Below are 12,698 nucleotides of genomic sequence, written 5' to 3'. Positions count from 1 at the left end.
CTCCCAGTGGCGGCGCCAGTACGGGTTCAGCGGGTTCAACTGAACCCGTACTGGCAAAAACAAAAAAGAAATTCGCAAGATTCTGAAATTACAAAATTTCAACGCTATGTACAATTAAGCGCTCAAAAACGACAATAAGGCAAAGCTGGAGCATTGGTTGGAGCGGAAATAATCTTCCCCATTCATTTTAGTGTGTGTGGTCGTGGGTTCGACTCCCAGCGACATATATTTTCAGACATGAATTTTTTTCCTTTTCTTTCTTAGTAGCAATAGTTTAATACTCTTAATAAATAATTGTTTTTTGTACATTCCTATTACTAAATGTCTTTCTAAATTTGAAAATTAACAATGTTCTAAAAGAAACTGTATTTTGTTTTTATTCATTATCTTTAAAAAAAAAACTTTAATTATTTATCTTATGTATTACAGTATGTATAAAACGTGTTATTTGCACCTAAAAAATCAATAAAATATGCTAATGTACGCTCTGGACAAAAAAGATGACTTATGTTTTAATTTCGAACTCTTAACACAAATTTCTTGGTACCGCCACTGCTCCCTCCGCTACTGACTGTAAAGATTATTTTGAAACGGAAGTAGTATATATGTTTCTGCTAAACTATGGATTACATTAACTGAATAGCATAGTGCTTAGTATAAACCAAATATAAAGATGCATGTATAGGTTTCACAAATATCAGGGATATGAACAAAGTTGATCTTAGATTGTGTAAGAAGAGTATTGCAATGTAATTATAATATTACAGTACATGACTCTTAACGCAAGTAAATTTCCTAGATTCCAATATTTAAAAAATATTAAAGCATTTTGATTAGATTCTCATTTTGTTGAATGACTTGAATCAGTTAGACGGACAAAAAGAAGTTACGTTGCATAACTAGGAGGTACAATGTATATATACTTAGTAATAAAGACTTAAAAGCTGCCAAAAAAAAAATAAAAAAAAATAAAGACTTAAAAGTATCATACTACGTACATAAAGGACGAAAAAGGAAAAGAGTAAAATGAATTAATAAAAAAAAAGAAGGGATAAGCCAGATTGATTTCTTAGGGCGTGTTCGACGGTAGTGTTTGAGATAGCGCGTGTAACATTTTTACGTAGTCTAGACGCTACATGTAAAATTTGTAAGTGCTTGACAAGGTGGCGGTTAGCGGTAGAGGTAGTGGTTGTGTAGCTTTTGCATGTCAAACTTTAAATTTAGTAGCGCTCAAAGATAGCTAGCAAATAGCGTTTGATAAATTTATACTATTAAACACCACTTGTAAATAAGGATTTGTGATAAATTTATTGCACAACAGGATAAGTTTTACCCAGTTTTTTTTTTTATAACTTTTAACTAACTTTTTGTAACTTTTAATGTGTTTGATTAACTTCTACTACTATATTATAAAAAACAGTTAATATATAAATATTTTAAAGGGTTAAATGAGATAACGTTTACATATATAATTTTAAGCATTTTTGAGTTAATTTTACATATATTGTACACCACTTGTAAATAAGAATTTGTGGATTGCTTTTGGACCCTTTTAGCCCTAGTCTCTAGGTTGTTGCACTCCTCACCTAAGCTTAGGGCCGGGCCTGAGAATGTTCCTTTCAATTTGTTTTGTTTTACGTTTTGTTTTCCAATTTTAATTAATACCTATAATCTTACTTTTGGTTAATCCTCTTTAACAAGTCAAGAAAATGGAAGCTTACAAAATGAAGTCAGACAAGACTTTCATCCGATGTTTGGACACGGGAGCGATCGAAGTGTATGAGTTGGACAATCCTTACATGTTTCCTGTGAAAGGGAAGCATTGGAGTCATCTTGGGATCTGTTGAACTTCTAAGTTTAGAGCTATGTTTGAGAGAGAAGAAGATGATTTTATTAATTCCAGAATTCTGGTAATGTTTGTTACATTATACAACAGCAATACACATCTTCTTATATACTAGTGTGCTAGTTTCTAAGATAACAAACACAGCAGTGAGTTAGTTATAACTAACTCTTAGAATCTGTAACAAACTATTTACACATCAGCAATCTGTAACAAACTATTTACACATCAGCAATCTGTGCATTGTTATCCTCAAGTGTCAGCAAGCAGTTCAGTAGTGCAGTGAATAGCTGAGCTTTGTTGTCAGTTTGATCTTTGATCTGATCTTCTGCTTTGATCTGATCTTCTGCTGCTTGTACTCCAATAGCCCCCCTCAAGCTAGGTGGTGGTTCAAGTTGAAGCATACCTAGCTTGGAGATTAGTTCAGAATGTTGAGGGTAGGATAATACTTTTGTGAGCATATCAGCTAACTGGTCAGCAGTGGGAACATAAGTGAGATCAATCAACCCTTCTAACACCTTGTCTCTGGTAAAATGGCAATCCAATTCAATGTGCTTTGTGCGCTCATGATGAACTGGATTCTTTGCAATATGTATTGCTGATTGATTATCACATCTCAACTGAACAGGTTGGAGATCAGACACACCCATTTCCTTCAATAATCTGACCAACCAGGTGATCTCTGAAGCTGCAGCTGCCATGGCTCTATACTCAGCTTCAGAAGAAGATCTGGAAATGGTACTTTGTTTCTTGGATTTCCAAGAGATAGGACTGGTTCCAAGAAGCATAACATAGCCAGTAACAGATCTTCTAGTATCAGGGCATGCAGCCCAGTCAGAATCACAGTAAGCCCTTAAAACCAACTGTGAAGAGGATTGAATGTAGATACCTTGACCAATTGAGTGTGCTACATATCTGAGAAGATGAGTCAAGGCATTGAAATGGGATAGTTTAGGTGATTGCATAAATTGGCTTAAGGTTTGCACTGCAAAAGATAGATCAGGTCGAGTATGAGTAAGAAAGTTCAGTTTTCCAACTAGGCATCTGTATTGAGTAGGATCAGTATAGGGTTCATCTGAAGAATTTGTGAGTTTGAGTTTAACAGGAAGAGGTGTTTTAGCAGATTTTGATACATCTAGACCACAGTCAGCCAGCAGCTCTCTAGTAAACTTAGATTGAGTGAGAAAAACTCCATTTTCAACTCTGGAAATCTCAATACCAAGGAAGTAACTCAGTTCACCCAAGTCTTTGATGCTGAATTTGTTATGCAAATGAGACTTGAGGGCAACAATTTCTGAGTGATTTGGACCAGTAATCAATATGTCATCCACATATACTGCAACTAGGGTATGTGTTTGGTTTTGTGTTTTAATGAAAAGGGAGTAATCATTCTTGGATTGAATGAAACCAAGATGAAGTAATTCTGAAGTTAGCTTAGCAAACCATTGTCTGCTGGCTTGTTTTAAGCCATAAAGGGACTTTTTGAGCCTGCATACTTTGTTTTCTGGATTAGGAACCCCATCAGGAACTTTCATGTATACTTCCTCTATCAAGTCACCATGGAGAAAGGCATTGTTGATGTCTAGTTGGTAGATAGTCCAGCCTTTAGTAACAGCAAGTGCAATCAGACATCTGACAGTGGCCATTTTGACAACTGGTGAGAAAGTTTCTTCATAGTCTACTCCATATTTCTGAGTAAATCCCTTAGCCACAAGCCTTGCTTTAAACCTCTCAATAGACCCATCTTTCTTCAATTTCACCCTAAAAACCCATTTGCACCCAATGGCCTTTTTTCCTTTAGGAAGAACACAAATTTCCCAAGTCTGGTTAGAATTGAGAGCATCTAACTCTTTGTCCATTGCTGTTACCCAATCTGCAGACTGACTTGCTTCAAAAAAGTTGACAGGTTCAGTGACTTTGGTTGCTTGAGTGGCTAAAGCTTTGTGAAAGAGTGGTAGATCATTGTAACTGATAATGTTACACCAACCAAGATGAGACACTGTACACACATAATCATCCAACCAAGTTGGAGGTTTATGTGATCTGTTGGATTGTCTGAGTGGTGGATTTGGTTCAGTAGCAATGGTTTCTGGAGGTGGTTGAGGTTCAAGAGTTTCAATAGGTTCAGGTTCAGGGTCTGTGTTTAAGATAGGTGTTTGTGGTTCAGGGTCTGTGTTTAAGATAGGTGTTTGTGGTTCAGGGTCTGTGTTTAAGATAGGTGTTTGTGGAGTGGGTGTTGCTGTATTAAAAACATCAGGAATATCAAAATCAGTTTGTAAATCAAATGGTGTATGAATAGGAAGAAATATTGGGCTTGTGTTTGTATGTTGTGTGGCTGAAATATGGAATGGTAGGTGTTTTTCATGAAAGAGTACATCTCTGGAAATTATTATTTGTTTGGTTTCCAAATTCAACATTTTGTAACCCTTTTGGTCAGGTGGATACCCAACTAAAACACAAGGTACAGACCTTGGATCAAACTTTGATCTATGAGCTTTTATTGTTGAAACATAACCAAGGCATCCATAAACCCTTAAATGATTCAGGTCAACCTGAGAATGATTCAACTTTTCATAAGGAATTTCAAAGTTGATACTGGAAAGGGGCATTCTGTTGATGAGGTGAGTAGCAGTGAGTAAACACTCTCCCCAAAATCTAACTGGAAGTCTAGATTGAAAAAACAAAGCCCTAGCAGTTTCCAGAAGATGCCTATGTTTTCTCTCCACTACTCCATTTTGCTGTGGAGTATCTGTGCAACTTCTCTGATGCTTAATGCCAAACTGATGATATAATGACAGGATTCTACCTTCACAAAGTTCTTTGGCATTGTCTGTTCTAAAACATTTCACTCTTGATCCATACTGAGTTTGAGCAAAATTTAGAAAATTAGACAAAATATCAACAGAATCAGACTTATTTTTCATCAAAAATGTCCATGTATTCCTTGAAAAATCATCTACAATTGTAAGAAAGAATGTACAATTGTCATGAGTTTTTACTCTATATGGACCCCATACATCAATATGAAGAAGTTCAAAGCATTGCTGAGTTTTGGTTTGACTAACAGGAAATGACTGTCTACATTGTTTTGCCCTAGGACAGATTTGACAAAAACTGTCACAATTCCTACCAACAGATGGCAAAGACTTATTCACTAAATGTAGTTTATCAAAAGGCTAAGTGACCTAATCTTAAATGCCACAATTTGATGTCCTCACTGACTGTAATCAATACTTCTGAACTTGATTTGTTGTTCTCCAGTCTTTCAGTTTCCAAATCACCCTCAATCACAGCATACAAACCAGAATCTATCTTACCAAGAACCACTGAAGTTTTCTGAGAATGTTCCTGAATCAAGCACTTATCATGAGTAAAAATAATATCACATGACAAATCTTTGCACAGCTTATGAGTGGAAATGAGATTAAAGTGACAACTAGGCACATGCAAAACATTCTTGAGCACAATATCTTTCCCAATTTTAACATCACCTATGTGTTTGACTTCAACCTTCTTACCATCAGCTACAGTGATAGTTTTAACATCCTTTTTGAACTCAGAATAAGTAAGAAATAGATTCAGATTGGAACAAATATGGTCAGTAGCTCCACTGTCAACTATCCACCTTGTATTAAAAGATGTAATAAGACATGTACCTGCCACATTAGCTGTGTGTTCAGATTGCTCTTGTTTGTTGATCAAACTCATGAACTGCTGATACTGCTCTTCAGAAATATGAGTGACATTTTCATCAGCTGGTGTATCATCTGAACCATGGAGAACTCCTGCAAATCTTTTTCCTCTGTGACCAGGAGGATACCCATGTAACCTCCAACACTTTTCCATGGAATGTCCTGCCATGTTACAATGGTTGCAGAAGAAAGAATTCCCAACTCTCTTATTTGATACTGCAAATTTACTATTTCCAGGACCTTGCAATATCTTTGGTTGAAAAACTCTATTGGTATTGTTGTTATAGTAAGTTTGCCTTCTGTCATCAGCAATAGCAAAAGCCATAGGTTTCACTTCTTGATCATCAGACATTTTTTGTTGTTTTTCATCTTGAATAAGCAATCTGTAATCAGTAGCAATGCTTGGTAATGGTGTCATCATCAAGATATTGGTTCTTACTTGAGAATGTTTCTTATGTAGCTTCATTAACAGCTGAATCAGCCTCTCTTCTTCCTTGTCTTGCATAAACTTCTGGGTGACATTGCAGGAACAACCAGTGCAGACACAAACTGGGACAGACTTAGCACTATTCAACTCATCCCAAATCATTTTTATCTTGGTAAAGAAATCTGTAATGCTGCTTTCACCCTGTGAAACTTCACTCAAATTTTGTTGCAGACCATAAAATTGTGGCCCTGATGTTACTGAGAATCTTTCTTCAAGATCTTTCCAGATTTCTCTTGCTGTTGAGAGGAACACTACACTCTTGGCAATTGTAGGACTTAGTGATCTGAGTAAGTATGCCATTACCATGCTATTACACCTATCCCAAGCTTGATAATCAGCATGATTAATAGCTGGTTTTGGCAAAGAACCATCAATAAATCGAACTTTGTTTTTGACTGCAAAAGCCAGTAGAATACCTCTTTTCCACTCTGCATATCCTTCTCCATCAAACTTGTCAGATACAACTGTTGCATAAGGGTTTTCAGATATGTGTATGTAGTATACACTATTGGGATCTTGCATTGCTTATGTTGCCATTTTGATTTAAGAAAAGAAACCAGAAAAGAAAACTTTAGCTAAATTGAGGTTTTGAATTTGATTCTCAGATTTTCTTTGAACTTGGATGAGAGTTTGGATTGCTGCTTTCTGATTTGTTTTTCAGCAATTTTGATGAAATGCGGAACAAGAAGATTGGACAGGAACTATGCCTGCTCTGATACCATGTTGAACTTCTAAGTTTAGAGCTATGTTTGAGAGAGAAGAAGATGATTTTATTAATTCCAGAATTCTGGTAATGTTTGTTACATTATACAGCAGCAATACACATCTTCTTATATACTAGTGTGCTAGTTTCTAAGATAACAAACACAGCAGTGAGTTAGTTATAACTAACTCTTAGAATCTGTAACAAACTATTTACACATCAGCAATCTGTAACAAACTATTTACACATCAGCAATCTGTGCATTGTTATCCTCAAGTGTCAGCAAGCAGTTCAGTAGTGCAGTGAATAGCTGAGCTTTGTTGTCAGTTTGATCTTTGATCTGATCTTCTGCTTTGATCTGATCTTCTGCTGCTTGTACTCCAATAGGATCAGTATTGGACCTGGCAACAAGTATGAAGCGTTGACAATCGGGGACAAAGATATCAGAGGTGATGATTTGCAGAAACTCATCAAAGATCTATTCAACTCGAGGCTGATAGTTAATCGCGAAGGACTTGGTTTCCTAGTGACTGGAGGGCTTGCAGTTGTGGTGTTGGAAGTGGAGTACTACAGGTTGTTTGATCTCTTTGATTGGTCCAAGTATAAGGTTAAAACATCGTTAAATACTAAGTGGGCTCGTAGCGACTTTATGGATGGCCGTCCCTTGGATATACTAGGATGTAATTCAGGGAACGGAAACCATAATGATGAGTTGAAAGAAAAGTTGAAAGAAAAGTTGGAAAAAAAGGACAAGGAACTGGAGGAGGAAAAGCATAAGCATAAGCATAAGCATAAGCATAAGCATAGAGGGGAGTTAAAGGAAGTAGAGCATAAAAACAAACAAGAATTAAAGGAGAAACAAGACGAGATTGACAAACTAAAAGGAACGTTAGAGCGTATAAAACAAGAAAACGTGAAGAAAAATGAAGAAGATATTGCAGAGTTGAAGGGTAAGCACGAAGAGGAGCTAAAGGAGGTAGAGAGTAAAAAAGAGGTGGAATTGAAGGAGAAACAAAATGAGATAATTAATATGGAGAGCAAGCACAAAGTGGAGTTAGCGAAGGAAGAGAGTAAAAATAAAGATGTGTTGAAGAACAAAGACAACGAGATCTGGGATTTATTCTTGGCATTGGCTTTAGGAATTAGGATGACAATGTAAACCAGCCGCCTTGAATCCATAAAGAGAGTAAGATTGTATAATTGGTGGCCTAGCTACAACGTAATTTCCCTTACATTCTAGCTACCACTTTATCTGCTAGTTAGTTTTGTATGTTCCTATACAACTTTCTTTCCCTTGCTTTATTGTTCCTTTCTCATTGGTTATAGCTTAACATATATATATATATAGTCCTTTTGTCATTAGGGAAGATGAGAGTGTCATATTGTAAACTAAGAAATCAAAGAAGCACAACCTTACGTTTGATTTGCTCTTCAATTCCAAAAACTTGTGTTATTTAGTTTCAACTAATGATAAATTTGAGTTGTTCTTCCATTCGGATCGGTTTCGGATCATCGGTTCAGATCGTTTTCGATTTGATTCAAAATTTGCAGTTATTTTCGGTTCGGGTTACTTCGGTTTCGCATGAAACTCGGTTTGGGCCGATTCGGGTATCGGATCATTTCGGGTTAAATTCAATTTTGGATCCGTTTCAGTTTCAGTTCGGGTAAATTTGGGTTTCAGATTGATTTTGGGTCGTCATTTCGGGTCAAAATCGGGTAATGGATCAGGTCATTTGGATCGGATCATTCGGGTCGGGTCAGTTTTTCCAGGTCTAAGCACAATATATCAGCATAATAATGGATGAGAATTAAATGGCTGTAAAGAGAGGAGGAGGGTGAAGGAGTGAAGAAATTCTAAGAAAATCGGAGAAGGAAAGTACAAAACTGGAGGGAAGTTGGATTTAGTGGCCCCAAATAACGACTTGTTTATTTTTTCCGTTATTAGGTGGTGAAAAAACAACTTATTATTTTTTTAGGTGGTAAAAAATAAGTTTTTGATTTTTTTTAGGTGGTAAAAAATAATTTGTCCTTCTCGTTTTAGTATTGTTAATTTGTCCAATGTCAAAAAAAATATCATGACACATGCCAGAATCTCAAACACTCTACCACCCATCTATCTATACCATTTATTGGCAAAAGTGTTTAATATAAATACATGTTTCTTTCACTGGGTCGTTTTACCTGATTGTATGTAAAATTATATATAACCGGATGTCTATCTTTTACTAACTGGGTTTATTGGAAAAGAGTGATATACGATATAAGATAATTAATGGGATAGAATCGTAGAGTTTTTGGATCTGTTATAACTTATAACCAAACAATTAGGAACAAACCCGCGGATACAATATAGAATAAATAGCAAAAACAATAATAAAATACACAAGTGTTTGTGAGGAAAAATAACCCCTCAATTGATCATTTCTCTCTTCTCTCCTTTTTCTATTCAGGCCTAAACCCCTTTTATAGGATAAAAAAGAAAACCTTATCTACTAGAATTATACTTGCTTTCAAAGTCTAAATAATCTAGAGATTGATACATACCAAAATATATCTAGTTTCCTAATTACAATTCTAATTAAAGTAGGAAACATATAAACCAAATAAGACTTAAAAGTCCAACATGAATAAGATTCTCATAATTCTTATCAAGTCCAGCGTGATTCCTAGATTTGTTTGATGTGGTTTGTACCACAAGCTTATATTTGAGTCCTAGTCCGTTTCATTTTCTTGTCGACTTAACTAAGTTGTGTTTAACTCCTAACAGGGTCCCAACTTGGTTGTTATTTAAGGTCCGAATTCTCAATTCAAAAACTTAACCTTCGTATAAGACAGATTTATGTATGTAACATTTTATCAAATAGTTATACTTTTTAATCAAATAGTTATATTCTACCATTAATTATATATAATCTTCAATCAAATAGTTATACGGAGTACTTTTTAATCAAGTAGTTATAATTCCTAGTCAAAAAACTATTTTGTTTTTAATGCTGACATCAACGATCTTACGTATACGGAGGTTTCATGCTTTTACAGGAGACATACTCAATTCTCAATTGTAGTTAAAAATTGAAATGGATGCAATTAGAAATATTTAAGTATAATTCTTAAATGGACTTGGTCCACACTAAATTTATTGTGGACCATGTCTTAAAATAAAGTTAACAATTTGTACCTAATTCATTTTGGCATTTTATTAGGGTTATTATGGGAAAAAAAATATATAATTAGTGTCGTTAATACATGTTGTGCTTGCGTCCACAATAATATTGTTGTGGACGCAAGAATATTCCTTTATTTAAAACATATAATTGGAATATTTTTTCATGACAATGAAAAACAATACTCCGTACAAAATAACTCCACAAAGAGAAAGAAATAAAGACCTTACATTTGCGTGCAACAATCATTCTCAGATGATCAAGATATAGAGAAGGAATTGAAAGAGGCATGCATGTTAAACAAAGAAAACAAACCTAACACCAACACCAACACCATGAATCATATGTAAACCGCATCCAGTCTTAAATCTAAATTCCGACCCAACAACAAAAGGAACAGCAATAGTCCTATCACCAATCACTTGCCGTTGTCTCTTAATTTCAGGATCATAGTAAATAATTCGCCTTAAATCAGTTTCCCAACTGTTCCGGTGTTGTAAATATGGAAACAATGGGCTTCGAATGAAGGCCCTTTTGTATGTGTTGAAGATCTTGCTTGTTTGAATGAGTAGAGTCCGAATTCACCTGCACAAGAGCAAAGTCACTAGCCTCGGGGGTGTTTCCGAGGAAAGCCCCTCCGATGCCTAAGTAAGAACGATGCTCGGATTCTAGAGAGAAGTTCTCTAGAAGAGTAGTCTTAAGGCGATAAATTGGACGTACCTTGAGGTGTGAGCCTTGGCGGCCTATTTATAGTGTTTGCATAATAAATGCCCATAGGTCATTTATTGCTTTTGGGCCTTGGGCCTTGATGGATGGCTGACTAGCCATTGGTAGGTTTGATGCTGTTTGTTTAGAGCCATTGGGCTTTGGACTTAGTGGCCCAATTGAGAATCAATTGGGAGCCCAAACAACATGCCCCCCAGACCCGGTCCATTTAGAATTAAATGGGTGGGTTTCCAGCTGTCAGAAGTCCGAAAGTTCCCTCTCTTTTTTGAAAAGGGATGATTTGCATTGATGACAAGTGTTGGGAGTTGTATTGTGTCGTGCAGATCGTGGGTTGAGGAAGTTGATGCGCCCCTTTTCTTTTCTATAAATACTGGGTGCTTTGCTCTTTTCGAACTTTTTACTCCTTCTTTCAAACTCATTCTCTCTCTAAATTCCGGCGATCGCAGTGCAATTTGTTTCTTCAGATCTACGAAATTCGGCCAACTTTAGACTTCGGGAACTTGTGTTGTTCGTTTTATCGGCGATTTCCGGTTCGGAAAAAGGTAATTTGTTTCTGAATTCTCCTTTTTTCTTCGTTTTTCCTTCTACCCCTCAATCTCAACCCTAGACCGAGAATTCGCGGCCATGGCAAAGAATAGGGGCAAAAGCAAGTTCGTCGTTGGCTCCTCTAGTGAGAGGGAGAACGTGCCCTCGGGAAGGTTACCGAAAACTTTGAGGGGTCGGCCTTCGGAGAGGCCGGTGGAGAGGCGTTCGACTGGTTGGGATGCTTCCAAAGATGATGTTGTTGGCAGGTCTAGCGTGTCTGAACGCGCAACTTCTGGTAAGAAAGCTGGTTCTTCGGGTGTGCGCCGCTCTTACCCTGAGTTTCCAGTTCATTGGACTGAAGCTGATCCGCAGGGCAAGTATGCCCCGATTCTGCACGAGACCACTAAGATCGATGGTCCTTTGGAAAAATCGGTCAGTGGTGATTGGTTGGTGGAGGCGAAGCTGGGGAACTACCATCGGAGGGCCGAAGAGTTATACGGAATCCAGCACGCCTTGGGGTACTGGTGCGAGCTTCCCGATCAGGAGCGTCCTCGGGTGACTCATCCGCCGAGGGGGTTCATCTCTGTGTATACTCATCATTTGGAGAACGGTCTCCGCTTTCCTTTGGATCCCTTCATTTCCGAGCTCCTGGTGTCGTACAACATCAGTTTGGCCCAACTTACCCCCAAATCTATGAGGCACATCATCGGATTTAGATGGGTGTGCGATTTTATTAACTTTCCCTATTCTGTTGCCGTGTTTCGGGATCTGCACGATCTGTCTTTCAACCACGCTTCCAAGGGGGATGGGTATGGTTGGTGGACCATCATCAACAAAAGGTCCCGAAGGAAGGGGGAGCCGAACTACATTACGGCCTACCCTTACCTCAGCTCTGATCATAATTGGAAGACGGAGTGGTTGTTCGTTCGTGTGCCGACAGATCCGAAGCATCCACATTTTTACCGCCCTCCGAAGTGGTTTGTGACTCCTGATCCTGATATGCGAAGCGTGGCTGCTCCGGATCGGAACCATCACCACTACGTGGATCTCCTCCAGTGGTTTTTGGCTCGGGAGGACAACTACAAACTGCCGTCCAACTGGCTCCCGAACCTCAACTATATCTTGCGGGAGGACATTCTTGCTGTTGCCGGTCTCAGCAGAATTTTTGACAGGGGTAGGTGTCTTTCGGCTGGGACCGTGCTTTAGTAAGTTTGTCCTCCTCCTTTTTGTCTCGTTTTATTGACTTTGTTTTGTACTTTGTTTTTGCAGAGTACGGCTTTAGCTGCGTTGATCCTGTGGTCTTGGGCATTTCTTTGGATCTGAAGACCATTCACGACTCGGCTCCTGATTACAAGTTCGGGAAAGAGAATCCTCGTAATCCTCGCTTGAAGGATTACGTGCTGTCTCCGTCGGGTGTCGCTCGGATATCTGAAGTTCGAGCTGATCCGTGGGATTCTGCCTCTTCTCCCGAAGCTGTTCCAGTGAAGGTTGTGCTCCCTGATTTGAGGACAACCTCGGATCCGGTGAGTGTTTCTATATCTCGAAGTATTTTGTTTGT

The sequence above is a fragment of the Spinacia oleracea genome, chromosome 6 (assembly GCF_020520425.1).
Source record: "Spinacia oleracea cultivar Varoflay chromosome 6, BTI_SOV_V1, whole genome shotgun sequence".
NCBI classification, from domain to species: domain Eukaryota; kingdom Viridiplantae; phylum Streptophyta; class Magnoliopsida; order Caryophyllales; family Amaranthaceae; genus Spinacia; species Spinacia oleracea.
Note: the sequence above shows the minus strand (reverse complement) of the source record.